Genomic DNA, 20,752 nt, shown 5'->3' with positions numbered 1-20,752 from the left:
AAAAGATGGGCGGGGGATGGGGGGGGGGGAGAGAGAGAGAGAGAGAGAGAGAGAGAGAGAGAGAGAATGGAAAATGATAAAGCAAACATGGTAAAATGTCCCTAATTGGAGAATTTGGGTAAATGAGAGTTCCTTGTGATGTTCTTGGCCACATGTCTGTAAATTTGAAATAGTATCAAAATTAAAAGACACTCAAGAAAAAGTTAAAAGTTACTAAGAATAAAAACTAGGAGCATGGGAAAGAAATATCTTTGTAACCTTACGATCTTACATGTCTTCTCAGTTTTTATTGAGAGTCTCTTATAAGAAAGGACAGTGAAAATAACCCGGGACTGATGAGTCCTGCAGAGTCCTTCATCTGATACAGTTTTCTTGGAGTCCAGGGGCTAAGAAAAAATCTGTGCTCCACGGGAATGGTTTTCCTCAGCGCTCTCTGATTTGACCCTTCCCTTCTTTGCTGCCCTCACTCTTTGAATGCTCTAAGTGTATCTGGGCCTATGATCTCCTCCAATTCTTTTTGAAGATAAAAGGAACATAATATGTAAACAGCTCCTGCCCTTGGTTTCACTGTGTTCTTGTTTTCAGGAGACAATCCACTTAAGATTTCCTGCACTGCATAAAAGTAGCCAGGGGTGCAGTTCTCAGATTGCTTCTTCATGCTTCCTATGGTTTCCTTCCTTCTCCGCCATCTTTGTTCCCCTTGCTCTTCATTTTTCCTTCTTTATTCTCTCCCGTTCTCCTTCCTTCCCCCTTTCCTTGGCTCCACTCTTATCCCACTTCTCCTGCATTCCCTCCAAGACCTCCATTCTTCCCTCAAGCTACCACCATCTCCTTCGTCCCCCTCTCTCCCCACCTCCTACTGCTCTTTTCTCTCTCACGGGACAATAAAGAGTGAGAAGCAGAGGAGAGGAGAGGAGTGAAGAGAGCAAGAAAAGGGGTCAGAGAGATAGAACAACTAAGAAAAGACAAAGGAGCAAAATATCCAATGCCGGGGCTAACAGATAACCTCGTCGATCAATTAGTATGGGCTCCCACCCAACGGGACTTTCCTGCTCAGTGTTTGTGGGGTGAAGCAGCCTCTAACTCAGGACAGTGATGACTTCAGAGGAAGGGAAGGGACGCCAAGGTCTGGGGTTGCTTCTGTACATTTGTACCCTGAGTTTTGACTATCACCCCATCCAGTTCCTGAAACTCACCCTTTTGACAGTAGAACTAAGCCTGCTGTCCACTACCTTCCTTGGTCAACAGAAAACAACTTAAAATTTCCTAGCCCTTTGATCGGGCAGAGAAAATCATTAGGCAGATGAAGGATATGGTTTTTCATCTTTGTTTCCTAAAAAATGAATATTTACCAGGTTACCAAGAAAATGCATAAGGCAGCAGCAAGTAAAGTACAACAAACAAACAGGCAAACAGAAATGTGCAGTGGGGTTCAGCTAACTGACAACATCTAGCCATAGGCATGCTGACTGGTACAGCTCCCCAATCTGGAATAGATTCTTGGTTGAGGATCCAGATCCCAGTCTTCTTTTACTCCATTCACCTCTTAGTCTTTAGGGTTAGATCTGTATTCCCTCACATGTTCTCTTCTCTTTCCACAAAGGAACAAAAATTCAGGTCAAGAACTGTAGTCACATCCAGGCTGAAGAAAATAATTGGTAGATAAATAACTCAAGTGGTTATTCCTCCCCTACACATTGCCAAAAGGGAACACGAGGGTTGGATAATTGTACGTTGGCTTGTTGACCATTGACCCCCAACAGGATTTTCCCATTCTACCAAGGAAGTGGTCATTTCTCAGCTGTCGCCTGTTTCTGTGGTTGGACTGCTCTGGTTAGAAAGCTCTCGATGTTGAAAGTTTCTTCCCAGTGTTACGAAAGAATATGGAGTGAACGTTGTTGTCTTCTGCTGAACTTAGAGCTACCCTTTGGAGAGACATAAACCAAAACTAATTTCCCTTTCACACGACAGCCCTTCACATGTTTGAAGATGGCTATTGTGCTGCCACTGAAACATCCCTCCACCAACTATGAAACACCCCAGTCGCCTCCATCATCCTTGGAATAACTCGGTTTCTAGAACTTTATCCAGCTTATCTCTGCCTTCTAGACAATGCAGTTTTTCAATATGCCTAGGTATGTCCCTGCAGCTGAACACGATACTGCCAAAGGTGACAGCCTGTCTAGCACAAGGGGACACAGTTACTTCCCACCAGACACACAGTGTTTCTTTCAATACAAACTAAGGTTTGGGGACTATTTTAAAAATCTGCATCCCACTGTTATGCCCATACTAAGACTTATGATCAAGCAAACTCTTCATCTTTTATTTTAAGATTTGATTCTATTCTGAGTCTTTAATTGCATTTATGCAATTGATTTTTTAAAAAACTAAAAGTGAGATTTGCATTCATTCCTATTAAATGCATCTTAGGGCTTTCACACAGTGTTCCAGTTCATGGAGGCCATGCTGAACTCTCACTGACCCTGGGGGCCAGAGACTAGGAGCAGATATAGGGATCTATATGCTATATTTTTATTTGATATGTATATATATGTAAAGTATATTTTCTGTTTTGGTCAGATAGAAGTTCTTAAAACACACACACGTAGTACATAAATACATTCTTGCTGCAAATGATTTAATCAGAATATAAGAACGTGCAGGAAGATGAGAAAGCCCACACTCCCACCCCTTCTCAGATGGAACCACGGGAACCGGGTGCCTTCTGTTTCTGTATGTGCATGTGTTTGTACCTATGTGTGAATTTGAATACAAAGGAGATCATAGGATTACTGTTCTGTGGCTTTTTTTCCCCACCTAATATTGTCTTGGTGGCCACAACAGACAGTCTAGATCTACCTGATGCTTTTAAACTATTGTATAGTATTGGGGCCCCTGGGTGGCTCAGTCGGTTAAGCATCTGACTTCGGCTCAGGTCATGATCTCACGGTTTGTGGGTTTGAGCACCGGTTCGTGGGTTCGAGCCCCGTGTCGGGCTCTGTGCTGACAGCTCGGAGCCCGGAGCCTGCTTCGGATTCTGTGCCTCCCTCTCTCTCTGCCCCTCCCCCACTCACACTGTGTCTCTGTCTCTCTCTCTCAAAAATAAATCAATGTTAAATAAAATAAAAATATAAAGAGCTATTGTTTTAATTTAGCTTTGCAAATGTAGGAAGAGAACAAACAAAACAAAACTACTATACTTGTCTTTCAGCCCTATTCCTGATTTTAAAGCATACGCATGCTTGCATGCAGATGTCACCTCTTCTTGACCGATGAGGGAAATCCCCAGATTAAAGTCCGTGAAACGTCAGAGGTGGGGAACATTCTGGATCTCCACATCCCTACGGAAGACATCACAGAAGCCAGGGTGGGAGAGTGACCTCGGTGTGCCTTGATGTCCCCTCTGAGATGATGACAATTCTTCACAGGCCCCTGGGCACAGGCCCAAATGCCTTCCGGGTTTGTCTAATCCTCCCAAGGAGATTAAAAGCAGTAAAGCCTGGGGCGCCTGGGTGGCTCAGTCGGTTGGGTGTCCGACTTTGGCTCAGGTCATGATCTCATGATTCATGGGTTCCAGCCCCACATGGGGCCCTGTGCTGACAACTCAGTGCCTGGAGCCTGCTTTGGAGTCTGTGTCTCCCCCTCTCTCTGCCCCTTCCCTGCTCATGCTCTCTCTCTCTCAGAAATTAATAAACATTAAAAAATATATATAGTACATTTATTTACATATATTATTATATTATATTTTATATTTTATATATTATTTATATATTATATATTTATACATATATTTATATATAAAAGCAGTAAAGCCTGCATGCCACCACTATTAGGAGTTTGGCTCCTGGGGCCAGGCACTCTTGGGTGTGAGGCCAGGCTTTCTTATCTATAAGCAGTGACCTCGGCCAGGTTATTTAACTCTTCGGAGCCCACATCTCCACGTTTGCGCAAGAGAGAGAACACTATCCCAGCCACAGAGGGTACTTGTGAAGAGTCAAGGAGATATTGTGAGGACACCAGTCAGCGTGGCTGATGGTACAGTGAACTGTCAAGAGCCATTACTATTACTGCTGCTGTTGTCGTTTACTCCTAGTCCTAGCAAGCCGTTACTCCTTTCCAGTAAAATCTGAGTCACGCAAGGACTTGGAGCTCGCAGGGATAAAGATGTGGTCTTCTTTTTTTTAACTTTTTTTTTTTTTTTTTACATTTTATTTATTTTTGAGAGACAGAGAGAGACAGAGCACAAGTGGGGGAGGGGCAGAGAAAGAAGGAGACACAGAATCCAAAGCAGGCTCCAAGCTCTGAGCTGTCAGAACAGAGCCCGGCGCGGGGCTCGAACCCACGAAACGACCTGAGCCGAAGTCGGATGCTCAACCGAGTGAGCCACCCAGGCGCCCCAAGACGTGGTCTTCTTGGTTCAGTGTGATGGCTCCCAGGGCGACACGCCCTTACCTACCTGCAAGCCTCTGAAAGCCTAGGGTGACGTGAGTCACCTGCCCCTTGTGTTTCTGAGGCAGCTCGTTGAGTGGCTACCAGCACCTTCCCAGAGCCGGCCGGGGTCAGAATCTGGCTCCGTTTGCTGCAGATCACTGCTCTGGGCCCAGGTGACGCTCGGGAAAACTGGAAATGATGCCAGTACCTCGTTCACAGAGTTGTGGCAAGGACTCAAGGAGCTGACACTGTCCGAGCCCCTGCAGGGGCTCAAGTGTCCTTTTTCTGTCGGAGGCCATTCGCTGCGGCCTCTAGAAGGCCTTTAGAAGGCTGACCTCAGAGCCATCTGCTTTTGGCAGAAAGGCTCAGCACCAATAGCCAGTTGGCATTTTCCTCCAGCTCGCGGGTGGTAGCCGAGCAGTAGTCTCTCCCTCACCTCGCGTCACCCCGCCTTGGACGTGCTCCACTTCAGGACCCCAGTGCAGAGGCAGGTCTTTACGCAGGCAGAGGCCACATTCCCAAAAGATTCTGGGCAAGGCCATGCTAGGTTTTTTTGTTTTTTGTTTTTTTTTCCTCCAAGCTCGGCTTTGGGCCAGTCCCACCATGGCTTCTGTGAATATTTTGCAGCCCTGCGGTGATGAGGCTCCGGGACGACACTCACGCAATTCCCTGCCAAGGGAAGTTGAGAAAGCACCAGTCCACGTGGTACAAGTGGGAGAGAACTCCAGGGACCTCCCAGCGATTTGTGCAAATGAGACCATGCCATCTAGCTTCCCAGAAGCTCCGGCCCTCTGTTCCGACATTACAGGTGTGGCTCAAAGCGGGCCGTGGCCCCAGACCTGCAGCCCCGGGCACAGCTAACAACTACACTGAAGAGGCTGAGGCCACCCCAGGAGCCAGAACCAGAAGGCAGGGCGGGGAGGCTCTCAGCATCCCCCTTTTTAAAGGCCAGGGGGTGGGAAATTGTCCAGAATGCTCCCCCATCCAGATTGCAAAGTTAAAGTCAATAGTGTGTACTTTAGTGGTGACTAACCTCCAATTTTCCTCTTCCCATTGCGCTGAGTCAGTCCCTGGCGACCTGTTCACTTTAAGAGTTTGGATGCAGAAGGAAGGAGGGGCCCATCCGTTTCTGGGCTTTGAAAGCATGGCATTCTAGTTTGTTCAGGTGTGGCCGGGGCTTCTCATCACTGACTGTGCTGTCTGGGTCCTTGCTGTCTGTTCATTATTTCAGGGACTTGACGCTGTAAGAATGTGACCGAGCCCTGAGTTTCCAGGCTCCCCCCTCCCCACCCGCCAAAGGAATACCTGGGGCTATGGAGTAAGATAGAAATCTACCTCCCCAGCCAGGACACATGAGGCATCCAGACTACCAGGAGCCCTCATTTCTGTTCTCTTTCACTGCTGGGCCCTGAGCACCATACCCGAGGCAGAGCAGAGAGGTAGAAACCCAATTACACATATCATTTAGTCGAACAAGGAATAAACACACCAACTGGGAATGCCACTGTGTCCGGCTCAGGAGGATGATCCTCCTGTTTCAGTCATAAAGTGAAAGCCTGTGCTTTATGCCCCTCTATTCTCTCAGGGTGCCTAACACCACAGAGCGAGTTGGGACAGAGAAAGAAAGGGAGCTAATCTTCCCCCGCCCCGCCGGTGCCAGGAACTTTTTTCTATGCTTTACATCTACTGTTTCATTTACTTCTCCTCATCCTCCTGAAAGTATTGCTGCTTTTAGCTTACATTACGTATCAGGTGATTAAGGTTCAGAGGCAGTGAACTGTTTGCCCACCGTCACACAGATTGCAAGAGAGGGGGCAGAGATTTGAACTCAGGGCCGCAGGCTGCAAAGCTCATCCATACCCCAGCAGTAAAGATGCATTAACTTTCGCCTATCGTCCGGAATCTTATAGAAGCCCCTCCCTCCTAACTGTATGCTGAGTACAGACTTTTCTGCCCTATTATGGCTGCTGAGGGCCTGGGTGATGCCAAGCCTCTCCACCCACCCCCATCCTGCCAGGAGAGCTGATTCCCTTGAGGGGGGGGAGGGAGGGAGGGCAGATCCCCAGCAGTCAAACTATCTTGGTTCCAGTGAGGGATGCGATTCAAACCCTGTCCCTCCCCTCCCAGTGGAGACTACCCCTGGTGTCTGCCCTGCACAATTTAACCTCTGTAATTTACAGTCTGGTCTTGGGAGAGCTTAGAAACTTTTCCTTTAAAACAGTGGCTGGAACATGCAGAGAGCTGGAATGAAGATTCCACATGGGTTTCATGACTAGATCTACTACACTCGAATCCATTATATTGAAATTACTATAAAATTCACACTATTCCAAATCCCCAGAAATGATGGTTTTATTTAGAAGTCAGTCAGCAAAGGGATGATTTCATAGATCCCAGTGCCAAAATCTGAGCTCAGTGCTTCTCAAATGTTTTGCTTTCAGGACCTCTTCATACTCTAAAAAATTACTGTAGAAACCAAAGAGCTATTGTTCGATCTCAGTTACATCTACCAATATTTACAATTTTAGAAATGAAAATGCAACAAAACTTAAAATATTTATTCACTGGAAAAGAATAAACCCAATACATTTATGTTAACATAAATAACATTTTTAGGGAAAATAACTTTATTTTCCCAAACCAAAAAGATTAGCAAGGGTGGCATTGTTTTACATTTTTAAAAATTTCCTTTATTTCTGACTTAACAGAAGATAGATGAATACTCATATCTGATCCTGCCTTCAGTCTGTTGTGATCCCAAATGTGATGCAGCCCCTGAAAGGACCGTGACAGAAGGAGAGGGAAAAAAAGGCAAAGAGTATCCTATGACCATAGTTGTAAACTTGTGGATCCTCAGACGGGGTCTCAGGGACCACCCACCCTCCCAAGGAGTCCCAGGACCACACTCTGAGAACCACTGTCTAAGCTTAAAAGTGTGATTTTTCTTTGTTCTTTAAATTTTTTAATGTTTATTTATTTTTGAGAGAGAGAGACAGAGCATGAGTGGGGGAGGGACAGAGAGAGAGGGAGAACAGAATCCAAAGCAGGCTCCAGGCTCTGAGCCGTCAGCACAGAGCCCGACACGGGGCTCGAACTCACGGACTGCGAGATCATGACCTGAGCTGAAGTCGGATGCTTAACTGACTGAGCCACCCAGGTGCCCCAAAAGTGTGATTCTTCTTTTGAGTGTCTCCCCACCCAAGCAATATCGAAGCGACTATGGCCTTGATAGAGGAAGTTGGTGGGAATAGGGGTCAATTTCAGAGGCAGCAATGACCCAGCTACTGGTTTGAGGAGGAAAATCTTGGAGACAACAACCGTGTTCAGCCAGGCTGTACCTGGCTGGAAGTACCATCCATCCCCAGGGGTCTGGCTGGGACAATGCACCTTAACCACCAAGTGGGGCCAGGAAGAAGAGATAGAGTGATCCCCCAATCTCTGCTGCCAGAGCCCAGGTGATGTCTGAATGAGGCACTAGGAGATCATGGCAGAAGTGGGGGGGCGGGGGGCGGATCCTGTTCAGTTGTGGGACCGCGAGGGCCTCAGAGCCACAACCTGAAATGCAGCAGCTATTTGGATAGTGGACCTGCCAATCATAACAATGGCAACAATAACACTATACTACTAATAATGTAGAGCTACCATTTATTGAGCACTTTGAGCCAGGCAGTATGCCAAGGACTTGACAGAAATCATTTCATTAATCCCTCACAACCAACCCTTTCAGGTAACTATTAACCATAATCCCTTTTCGACAGACAGAGGAAGCAAGGCCGGAGGAATTAGAGTTATCAGCCAAAGGTCACACAGCTCCTGCGGTAGCTGAGCCAAAATTTGAATTCAGGTCTACCAGACCAGAAACTCTCTCCCAGCTCCCAGCCACACCAAGTGGGCAACCTCTTGATGGAGAACAAAGTTTGAGGGCAGGAAACATGAACGTTACTGCTTTTCAGTGGATGATGCATGGGGACAGGATAGACACCCTTTCCAGCTCTAACCACCCTCTCGGAGGCCCCAGAGCCAAACTGTATTGGGGTCATCAAAGACTGAGGAAGGTGACAAGCCAAGGTGACAGCTCTGGGCGTATGGCCCCTTGCTTTCAGGGCCCTCCAATGACCCTCCTCCAACCCAACTCTGCCCCCCACCCCCATAAGCCATCTTGCCATTGTTGCCACCAGCGGGACAAGTGTGGGAATTGGCACTCCCACCCGAACCCTCCTCCGGAAGGTCTATGAAAACTAAACCCCTTCAAAGCTCTGCCTTGCAGTCCTTCAGAGCCCTGCTCCCCAGCAGACATCTGGCACGAGGCCACCTCCACAGCCCGCCCCTTCTGAGCTCAGCCTCCCAGAGGTGTGAACTTCTCATAAACAAGCTCTATCTCCTATTCCCTGCAAAAATAAACAGGAAGATTGTATGAGAATTCTCTTCCAAGGCATCCTCCCTTCTCCCTAATCAGAGGCTCCCAGGAGTTCTGCTTTGCACGAACTTTTAATACTTTTAATTTGCGTGCAGACAAGCACAAAAGACCCAACCGGATATACCTGTTATTTCCCAATGACCTGAGAGCCCAAGTTTATATTAAGCCTTGGGTTATGGCTTAGCTTGCACGCAAGGTTCCAGGACTCCTGCAGGCAATTGAGAGGTGGTGGTGGAGAGGACAGGAACAACTATGAAGTGACAGCACATAATTTAATTCCCCCTAAGCTTTCCAGGCATGCAGACTGTTCCTTTTTTGTCAGCATATAACCTAAGTGATTTGTTTTACTCAGGCAAGAAATGTCTAATTTAAACCATATTGCAGCTAAGCCTTCGGTGAAGAAAGAGAGCTCCCTGCAGCTTGGCGTGTGTGGGGAGAAGCCGCACGGGCGGCTGAGGCAAAGCAAACCCCTTACAGCCCCTGCATTTCTTACCCGGGTCATGATTGGAGAAGCATGCATTCTTGGGCTCTAATCGCCACGCTCACTCTTCGTTCTCGTGCTTCGTCCCTCGTGAATGGGTTTAATTTCAGTAAGAATGTTTATAGGAGTACGTTGACTCATTGTCCTCAACGTCCTAGGTTTGGGTTCCATCTGAGCCACCGGGGGCTGTGGGACTTCAGGCAAACCTCTTAAACTCCCATCACTGATTTTTCTTCTCTGAAATACAGCCGGGAGCGGTGCAGATTGACACATTTTGGTGGCGAGTAAGCTGGTTTAAGAAGGAAGAGATCTGTGCCCCATCCCTGCTTTACCCCTTACTAGCTGTGGATCAGAGACAAGAAATTTTCTCTGGGCGTCAATTTCCTCCTCTGTAAAATAAGTGAGTTGGATGAATTGGTCTTCAAAGTTCCTTCAGCTCTAAAAGACTATATATGCCCTAAATCACTTCCAGTTTGATAAAATATCAGTAGCTATTATTACTATATTATTATTATTATCCGTGATTCCCTTCTATAATTCCAAAGAAGTCACTAGCCAGACAAATCTTCTTTTGAAGTTCTTTTCAAAAACTACTTTTATATGCCTAACTTCCATGAAACAAGGAGGATACTAGCCCCCCTAAGCCCTCCATGGTGGGATTTGATGTGAAAGTTCGGTGTCCAACTCATTCCCATCAAATTATTGAATTTCCCCTGTAGCCTCGCCAGGAGGCTAAAAAGGGTCTATAAATACAGCCTACATTTCAAGGCTGTTCCCTCAGCCAAAATTGCCCCCTCCCTTTCTCTGCTGTGGAAAGCCTCATTCCCTTTGGCTCCTTTCCCCATTATGGAACGAATTGTTTTCTCCTCTTGATCCCTTGAGCACTTTGCACTATTATTTCATTGACTTCATTCAATCTGGTGTTATTTTTGGTTTCATATCCAGTAGATCGTTGCTCAACTAGACCTGGGGAGCAGGGACTTCGTCCTCTGTACAACCCAGCCTCGCTGCGTTCCTTCCCTCTCCCTCCCTCCCCCAGGACCTGGTATACATTCAGTGTTCGTGGAAGAATTAAACTGTTGAGTCCCCGTGGATTTTATCACAATGGGATAAGAATGCTCCGAGGGTTAGAAGTTCACAGCCTGGGCTGAGCCGCACTGATCCCCACCCCCTCAAGGATCACTGATTAGGCTGGTGATCAGAAGGAGGCTATGGGCTTGGGAGTGAGTGGGTGGTTGGGATCCGAGGAGCATGTGTTGTGGGGTGCAGGAGAAAACTGGCTTTCTGGGGGTGAGCAAAGGTTGGCTTAGCCTCACGTGATAAGAGGGGCTACATATTCCCTTCTCCATAGCCAGGCTTAGAACCAGCTGGTCGGCCCTCCTCCTATTCAGAATGCCTTGTAAATAGCACCCAACTCAGATTACAGGGGAGCTTTTCTGACATTTAAAGAACAATTGCTATTCAGTTTTACTTGCCCCAGGCCCTTCCTTCTTGTAGTATATGGTAACTCTCTTATGCACATTTCCATTTGCCCTACCCTTTGTCCAAGGTGGACCCTTGAATGCATTGATGCCTTCCTTGCCTTTGGTGTAAAGACACCTTTGGAGGCATAAAGCCCTGTGTGGGCTTCTCTTTTTCTTGCTGAATGTAAATTCTAATTTAAAACAATTTTTTTGATTTTGACTAGGCAGAGATTTTGCAGGAAATCTGATTCTCATTTTAAAATGAACAAGGGTGGCACCTGGGTGGCTCAGTCGGTGAAGCGTCCGACTTTGGCTCAGGTCATGATCTTGTGGTTTGTGGGTTCGAGCCCCACATGGGGCTCTGTGCTGACCACTCAGAGCCTGGAGCCTGCTTCAGATTCTGTGTCTCTCTCTCTCTCTCTGCCCCTGCCTGGTGCTCTGTCTCTCTCTCTTTTAAAAATAAAAATAAACATTACAAAAAATAAAAATAAAAAAATAAAATGAACAAGGATTTGAGGTCAGCCTAGTTAAGACGAGTTTAGACAAGGTGCTTTTAAACACAGTGTAGAGAGATAAGGAAGAGCTGTGTTATTGGAAAGGCGAATTACATTCAGCAAAGCCTTTTTCCAGTGAAAATGAACAAACAAAAATTTTGTAACGAAGAGTAGCAACCACCCCCCAAAAAGGTTCTGCTGTCCACCCTTAATTGTTGCCCTCTTGTGGAAGAAGTCATGGGTGCTGCAAACTTTGAACAGTTTCTTCAGAGAAGGAGCACTCTACTTGAAAAGCTGAATATCTTGGTAAAAAATATTGTAAGTAGTGAAATAATTAAGAGCTAAGATAACTGTGTCCTTGGAGTTACCTTTTTCTTAAAATATATGGATTATCTCATGAAGCAGAATCCGTGTGGCTGTTGCATGTAAGTAGCTGACAGCAAAGAAAGTTGGAATTTCATTTCTCCCAGGCTCAAGAAAAGCCAGAGGAGGAACAGAGGTCATTTGTGGTGACCGGGAGAGCACTGGGTTGGGGCTTCAATGGATGTCAGGTTAGTGTCCTTGTGCTTTAATAATTGGGAGAAACGTGACAGCCGCAACTTTATAAAACATTCCCAGAGAGTGGGAGAGCCAGAGAAGGCTGGGACAACTTCCATAAAAGCTTGGGAAGCAGAGCAGATAAAACCTGTGTGCTACCACAAGAGCAGATGGGGAAGCAACATTCCAGAAATGAAGGGGGAATGAATGAAATCTCAGGTCCCAGAGGAGAAAGGCAACTAAGGGCTGACCTTTCCCCTCACAGCTGGCCTGGAATGCTGGCTCAGAAGAAAAGGAAGGGCTGGGGGTTTCATTTCTTAAGCTGATGTCTCAGCAATGAGAGTGAAGTCGGTCCAGCTGGCTTTTGAAGATGAGGAGGGGAGTGAGAAAGGTAACAGTGGCCTGTGGGGAGTGTTGGGGGGCGGGGGGGGGTGGGGGAGGGAAATGGACTTCTGAACCAGCATCTGACAGCTTGGGTGGAAGGACTCTAAGCGTTGAGGTCCACAGACCAAGCAGAGATCTGGAAGGGCAACAAACACAACTTTGGGGGAAAGGCAGCAGAGTGGGGAGGGGTTCTCCCTTCTGAATCTGAGGAGGGCATTTCACCCTGAGGACAGCTGAGCAGGAGGGCCAGGATGGCCACCAGCAATGCCAGGAAATGCGTGTGGTATCCACCTGACTTCCAGCAACAATTTCTGCAAAGATTGTGACACCGTGAGCATGTGTCCCTTCACCTCTGCTCTAAAAATGCCATTAGATAAATGCCTGTTTTATCAGCACTATGTGAGATTGGCTTTGTTTGTGGAATTCTGCAAGACAACTTGCAGTCATGGGAACGTCTATGTGACCCAAGGAGAAGCAGGCCCTTCTCTGAGGCCCCAGAGCCCTGGGGTTTGGAACATTTCCTTGGAGATTTTGTGAAGGGTGAAATGGGAGAGAATGTTTACCTTAGAGTAATGTCGGGGAGCAAGAATACCTGTCCTCGCAAAGGTCCTTCCAGCTGGACTAAGAATCAAACTGACATGGATGGATCAATAGGAGAAAATCAAATTTAATAGCATACATACAGGGAATCCACACAGACATGGAAATTCCAAAGACAGTCAGGCCAAATGAGGTCTGTATGCCATCCTGAGGTGAGGAGAAGGGGTAGGAGTCTGGGACTTTGAAGGGAAAAAATGCAGGTGACAGGGCAGTAAGAAAAGGAGGTGTTTGGTACTTAGATGTCTGCCCTGCCCTACAGATGGGTCATGCAGATAAATGTATCTGTGGTAATAACCGTTATTCTGGGAAAGATTTCCAACTTAGATTCTCCTATGCAGCTCAGGGAGGAGCAAGGAGTTCCTCTTGACCTAGAGGGTCTCGACTGCTTTCAGCTCAAAACAGTCTTCATACCAAAGTGGCCCATCTTGGGACAGCCTGTCTTTGGCCCTCACAGTTCCGCCCCCTGAAACTTCCTGATGGTTCACACATTAAAAGTTGAGCTGGTAGATTGTTTCGTCTCACCGAACCACTCCCCTGAGTCTTGATAATAGGTCAGCTTAGTTGAACTCATTTCAGAAGGTGGCGTTTCTCCAAGCTAGGCCTATGGTCAAGTAATCAGGTATTAGATAAGAGGCCTTTCTACGGAAATAAAAGAAAAGCAGCGGTTAATGATTAGATCAGATTATAAACCTGTCTCTGAGTTCTGAGCCAGCCAGCTGACAAGACTTCTAGATGTCAGGCTCCGAGCATCTTCAGACAGAGTGAAGGCAGGCCGTGGCAATGCGACAGATTCTCCTGGTTTGTAGCTCACATGTCTCTAGCAATCTGTTGAGTGGCCCGCAGTGCAGTAGGTACAAAGATTGTCTAGACATGAGCCATTGTGGCAATTTCTCTGAAGTTTACACCAAGCCATTTGTATTAAGTTTGCAGGGCTTCAAGGAAGAGGGAAGTTTTAGTTCTCAAATGATTCCAAGTCAGAAAGGTGGGAAAACATTCAAAAACATTAGTTTGGAGAGTTGTAGCCTGGCACTGGAGAACACTAGAAGAAATCAGGATTTAGGCCAGCTTATAATAAATAGTGTTAAAATTTACTATTTACAAAGGTGTGTTATCGAAACATATTTTCTCTATAATCACTCTCATTTTTACCAACGGTAGCCAGATTAACACTAGTTTGTTTGCAAAATAAGTCTAGTTTCCAAAAAAAAAAAAAAAAAAAAGTGGCCTGATTATTTACACATATAGGCTTTTAAAACTCTGCTTTGTTGGAACTTTTCATAAGGAATCTCTAGAATGAACTTTTAATAGCCTCTTAAGGCCAGAAGTGAAGCCAAATACTTGCCATCTGACTTAATCTGCAATACTTACAGACTTGGGTGAATTCCTCTCTTCTCGAGGTCCCCAGAACATCCTGAGCTTCCTGCACCTGCCAGGGAATGACCTTCTTTATTCACCTGGTGAGGCTGCTGGGACCTTTGTAAGCAATGCACCAGGCTGATATTTTCCAAGGGGTTTTATTGGCTCCATAAAGTCAGGCTTAGTTCCTTAAGGCTGTCTGTTCATATCTGAGTCTATGCACGCCTCTCTCAAATACGACATTCCAGCCAAAGCCTTTGTAATATAACTAAGGCTTCCAATCATGTCCTGTCATAAAGAGAACAGGTTCTTGTTAAACTTAGGCAAATAAATATATTGCCATAAAAATATAAGAATACTCACTGAGAATTTCTGAATTCTGGGGCGTTCGGGTAGGGAGAAAAGATAAATGTTACAATTTATTCACAAAGGTATATTTTATCACATTGCTATCAACTAGTTAGCCTAAGAGAAGTTTTCTTTAATCTAGAAAAAAATGTATTTTTAAAAACTCAGCAAGGTTTCAAACAAAAAGTCATAAAAATTATAATTAACCTCCTTAGTTTATGCAGTTCCCATGTTATTATTAATTCTTATTCTGCTTGAATCCAGTTTTTTCACTAGTTCTGGATTTTTTTTTTTTTTTTTTTTTTTTTTTTTTTTTTTTTTTTTTTTACTTAGTTCAGTTTGATGATCTTGAGCATATCAGGAACCTGTACTCAGAGTTCTTTCCATGAATCTCCCTGAAGATGAAGCATGTTTGCAGGAAGCTTTTATAAAATCACCTGAGTAAAAGTATAATTGCCAGTAAATAATAGAAGACTTAAAAATGGCACAGTTAACGATCTGATTAGACTCATTACAATGCAGTTGACATGGAAATTTGGTTAGCTTTGGGACCCACAACACGTCAAGATAATAACATGCCAGGGTGTCAGATTTTTAGGACTTTCATAAAAGTCCTAAACTTTTTAGAACACAGATTTAATAATAATGATAAAAAGAACACTGATTTTCATAGTTACCCGCATAAATATCATCTAAGAGGCTTTAATATCACTGATTGGACAATGCTACCCATGTAATTTAGCACACCATATAAGCCTAATTAGTTTAATTTCTTGCAAACCTTTTTTGGAAATGTTCTAACGGCCCCCTGTTCAGTTAGACTGTGGTCAAAAACTTGATTTTAGAATTTGATTTTGGGAAGTATATAAAAATTGATTAAATAGGATCACAAATCATTACGAAAGAATACCTAATGATACAAATAGCCAAAATGACAATATAAGATTTCACAGGCAAGGTTACACAGTGGTAAGCAAAACACAGCTCTTTTAATAAAGACTCAGTTTTCTTAACTAATCAAAGGCCTGATAAACATAGGAAATTATTTTGGCAAAAGAGAATTATTGTTTTTTACGCAGATAACTTAAAAGCTAAAGAAAAACTTTTGTTTACAGTTTCTCATTAAGAGCAGACCAATAGTTTAAGGAAATTTAGTCCTTTTTCACAAAGAGAAAACAAAATTTTAATTTTGCCTCAGTGTGTTTTTGATATTAAAATAAATTCACTTACTTAATTTATCTTGATCTTAGCCAGGACTGACCACACATAAAATTTCTTTCCAAAGATTCTTTGTCCAAAAACCTTCTGCAACTTTCTTTTTTGCATTCAGCTGTTGCCCCAAGCTTTCCAGCTTTAAATAACTAAGTCTCACTTTAGGACAAAATTATTTTGTTTTCCCTCAACAAAGATGTGTTCTTTTTCCTCAGACTTTTTCTTACCAAAAACACATATCTTACTTTCCTTGCATACAGGGTTGTTTCCCTTAATTCCAGTCATCTTAATTACATTCATTAGAATTCTTCATGCTTAGAAACCTTAATTTTTAGTGAAAACTAAATAATAAGAAGTTGCAAATTGTCTGCTGTACCATAATTCTTTAGATTGGCAAATGTATGAATATATTTCATAATTTCTAAAAAAACATGTGTTTTTCCATAGTATTATCTTTCAATAAAGCATAAAGGATGTTTATTAACAGATCCAAATTTATTATTAGTTTTTCTGTAATAAAACAAAAGCAGATAAGTTATATTCAGTATAAAATGTTCATTATGTTATCTTATTTGGAGATGATCTAGATAATCAATGAATTTAAACTTACTCACGGTTCAACCTAGAAAAATTTTAAAGTTTTAGGTTACCAAAGATTTTGGAAGCTATTTAAAAGTTTATCTACAAACTTTTTTGTTTATCTTACTGACATCTATTTAATTTACTTGCTCCTAAGGATTATGCCTAGACTACCCACAAAACTTCATGAAGCATTAGACAAAGTCAGCCATTCTAAGGTTTTGTTTTGTTTTGTTTTTTTCCCCTGACAAATTTGGCAAGAGAGAGATAACCTGAACGTCTCTGACTTTTAGTCAACACACGCAGAATACAAATTTTCTATTTAATGCTGATAACTCTAAAGATCTATTTTAATTAAACCAACAACCTTCAACCTGCTTTCTTTTCAGATATTTTCCCAAATCATATGAACCTGAAAAACATTTAGGTTAGTTTCTAACTTTCTGAGTTTTAGAATGCCCAATCCTTACAAGTACTTGCCTTCAAACCAGCTAAAATACACCTCTTTTACAAATTAATTTTAGCAATACCACCCGGAGATAGAGAAAATATTTCACCTTTACAACATATGTGGATGCAAAAATACAAAGACAAGGTACAAACAAAATCTTTCCCAGCTTTTGCTTTTTTTTTTTTTTTACTAATATTTGTGTAGCCGACATTATAGACTCAATTTCTAAATACTTCTCCCCTCCCTCCCACGAGAAACTTCTTGAAGTTTGCATTTCAAGGAATGGCTCTGAGGTTCTAGAGAAGAAGGGGTAGAAGGGAGGGAGTTTACATCACAAAGACACAGAGAAAACACCCAAATTTTTTTCCAAGGTGGATATTTAGAACCTATCTGCCTGTTCTCAGATGTGATAGTTGGGACATTAGGATCCTTTTAGCAGTTTGGATTTTAAAAGGGCCTCTTCCCTGCCACCACCCTGCCTTTTTTCCTTCAATCTCAGGAGACTGTGGGCTGTATTTATATTTCAAAAGTATGATAAGATTTATCATTTCAAGGGATAGAGAAAGAATGTAAAAAAAATGTTTTTCCCTTGAGTTTCAGGGTGATTTCTATTTAAAAATTACATCTTTTCCCCTTAAAATACAGGACCATTTTGTTCCAGTATCTTGGTCTTTTATAATATTCACAAACACTGTGAGAGGAATAGGTGAGTTTTGGAGATGGGTAAAGATAGGTGGACTTTGACTTGTTTCTAAATTTCATTTCTGGCTTCGTAGAGATTTGTAAAATAAAAACAGTTGTCTCTAATTCCCCAAAGACCTAGATCACAGCCTGAATATCAAAGGACTGACCCACCTTTTAAACTAAATTTGTTTCTCTCAGCGAGATTTTTAACCAAAATGGGAACCAAAAGATTTATGCCTTTGTAAAGTCTGTATAAAGCATTTTAACAAAGGCCTTTTTTCTGGGTAAGCCTTTTTTCTGGCTTCTATTAGCCCTTGATTAGTGACTTTTTGCAGATTATTTCTAGAAGGGCTTGTGAGAAATTTTGGTCCTCTGTTTCCTCTGTGAAGAGAAGGTTGTGAACATAGTCAAATAGTCTTTGTGATTTCCTTCTAAATTTGGTTGTGTCTTTGGAAAGTAGAGGGAAAGGGCTTTACAGTTTAAAAAATCCCCCGCTGTTCAGGGGACATGAATTCTTTTGCAGTAGGCCCTCTCAGATACAACAGCAAAGGACATTGTATAGGAATGCCCAAAGCAGGTAGAGCCTGACTCCAGAGTCCTGGAAGGTAGGGAGCCTCACTGCCAGTCTCACGGGCTTTTGCTAAATTTGTTTTTCAAGCTTTCAACATTTACATGAGCAACCTGTGTTTTTAGAACCTAGAGGTGAGGGCAGAGTGTTCTCTGTAGATCTTATAGGGAAAGGAAAATTAAAATAGGCAGATGAACCTGGATTTTAAGAAGAGAAATATATGTTGGATATGGACATTTAAGTCTTATTCTAATTTCTACTTTTTTATTTTGTCAAAGGAGTCCTTCAGACTAGTTATTGTACTAATAAGACAATTGAGAGACCTTCATTTTATACACACACACACACACACACACACACACACACAGGTATATATATATAATTTAAATCTAGCCAATTTAAAGGATCTATTGTCTGGCCATTGATGAGTAGGATCTATTAAAAGTTACTCAAACCAATAAGCCTTCTAATGGCTTCACCGAAGATGCAGGAAGTGTCCGCAGAGGGCATAGATGGTGCAGCCCCCATGATTCAAAAAGTTGACTCCTGCAATTAGTCTAGGAAGGCAAAAGCTTTCGTCGCGTAGGCAGGAAGGATGGTGTAGTAATAACAGTGTCTCCAGTCTCCCACAAAGTCGTGGGATGCCTCCAGCCATCGATCTGCTCATCTGTGACACTGATGATTCCAGGCGCTACTGGAATTGGGCTTTCCAGCAAGAACAAGCAATGAAGGTTGAGGTGACAAAGGTTCCTACAGGCTGGGGCTGCTCATGACAAAGTCCCCTGAGAGCTGGAATGGCTGGACAAAGAGAGAGAGAGAGACTTAGATCCCCAGTCTATTTGACAGGCCGCCAAGGTGCCCCTCCACCATTCTCTGGATGGCGAAGACCAAAGAGAATGTTCTCACTGGCCACAAAGCCAAACTCTTGGGACATAAAACAAGATGAAAGGAAAAGTCTTATCCAGTATGTGCCCATTAACAGCTTCTTCTGAGCCCTGGAGCCAAACTAATACTTACTTAAGGAGGGATGTGCCACAGGGTTGGGGGTTTTGTGACATTTCACAGTGTACCTCACTGCATGGAAGTTTCCTTGAGGTTCAGCACTGTGGCTATTTAGGGAATAAAATAATTTATACATATATAAGCGTATTATTTTTTCTATGTATTTAGTCCAAATGTTTGTTAAGCTAACCTGTTCCAGGGTCAACTTATCCTAACACAGGAGTCTTCTTCAGGTGGTGATTGCTCTAACAGTGTTTCCATGCTCGACCCCTGCCCGCTATTTTGTGGCTTTGTGGCTTTGGCTGAGATGTCTCACAGCAAAGTTTGTATGACAAATAATGTAAAAGACACAGGGACAGGAAAACAAAGACCATGTCTGGGAGGGAATGGATCAGCAACCAAAGAGTATTCTATCAACTTTAACCAAAGAGTCACTTAGCCCAAGGAACTAGTTTTGCAAACATTTTCTCCTGTTAATCTAAATTTACAAAGAGAGAAAAAGGACTCTCATCTTGTCATTCTCACTTCATCAGACTCCGCAGATAGAGATTCCGGCAGGCTGACGTGGTAAGAAATCTTACCTTCTGCCAGCTGTGTGTCAGATGTCCCAGGAGATTTCAGCTCCAGCAGCGTCAGAGCGACTGGTGTCCAGTGACTTAAAACATCCTTTTGACTATGCCAACTGTCAAGGAGCCAGAATTCCTGTCCCCTCAAAGGCCCTTCTAGCTGGACTAAGAATCAAATCGACATGAGACAGATTAAAGGGAGAAAATCAAATTTAATAGTGTACAAATGGGGAATCCACATAGTCACAGAAATTCCAAAAACAGTCAGGCAAACGGAGGTATATATGTCATCCTGAACTCGGGGGAATGGAATAGGGATCTGGGACTTCAAAGGGAAAAAATGCCATTGACAGGGCAGTAAGAAAAAAAGCAGATGTTTGGTAGTTATATTTTTGCCCTGGTATACAGATGGGTCACTCAAATAAACTTTAACTCTGGTAATAACCATTATTCTGGGAAAGACCTCCTCTAATTTAGATTCTTCCATGTAGTTAAGGGAAGGGCAAAACATTTCTTTGGAGTTCACAGGATCTTGATTACTTTCAGCTCAAAATAGTCTTAATGCCAAAGTGGCCCATCTTGGGGTACCCTCTCCTTGACCCTTGACCCCCTAGCCAAACTCTTGGGACATAAAACAAGACGAAAGGAAAAATCTTACCCAGTATATGCCCATTAACAGTCACAACAGCACCAACCAGTGCCCCAGTGTCCAACAGGCTTAAATCTGCTGGGATAATTAGTCTAAAAAATTCATGAGTCAAGATATCCACACAGTGGACCCCACAAAGTCTGAAGAGGATGGAAAGATAAAGCCAGAAAGCTAGTAGACTAAGTGTGTGTACATGCAGAGACTTTCATCACTATGGCTATTTAGGGAATATAATAATTGATACATATATAAATGTATTATGCTTTCTATGTATTTGGTCCAAATGTTGGTTAAGATGTCTGAAAACAAATCCAGGCCAACCCCTGCCCCACCTTATTTTTATCCTAAAGGCAGTATTATGGGATATCTGAATGTTCAGAGAGGAAGATCTTAAATACACAAGGATTTCCCAATTTATCACTACATGCATGATGTAAATAAACCCCTACAGTGCTGATTTGGGTAATGTCCTCTTAACTCTGAATTATAATTTAATTCAGGATGGGGGCCTTAGATTTCAGACATTA

The 20,752-nt window shown here is 43.3% G+C and overlaps 1 long non-coding RNA gene across 2 annotated transcripts in view; it reads right to left on the bottom strand.

The window, feature by feature from the left end:
* Positions 1 to 11,236: 11,236 nt before the first annotated feature.
* Positions 11,237 to 20,752, bottom strand: part of LOC125161665 (uncharacterized) — a 141,404-nt gene continuing 131,888 nt past the window's right edge. For both annotated transcript variants that reach the window (XR_007150713.1, XR_007150714.1), the window contains exons 5-6: positions 19,592 to 19,741; positions 11,237 to 18,806 (exon numbers count right to left, since the gene is read on the bottom strand). This is a non-coding gene — a long non-coding RNA (uncharacterized LOC125161665). The remainder of the gene's footprint in view (positions 18,807 to 19,591; positions 19,742 to 20,752) is intronic.

Source organism: Prionailurus viverrinus, chromosome A3 (genome assembly GCF_022837055.1).
Source record: "Prionailurus viverrinus isolate Anna chromosome A3, UM_Priviv_1.0, whole genome shotgun sequence".
Classification (NCBI taxonomy): domain Eukaryota; kingdom Metazoa; phylum Chordata; class Mammalia; order Carnivora; family Felidae; genus Prionailurus; species Prionailurus viverrinus.
The sequence above is the reverse complement of the archived record's forward strand: the minus strand, read 5'-3'. Positions and strand labels throughout refer to the sequence as shown.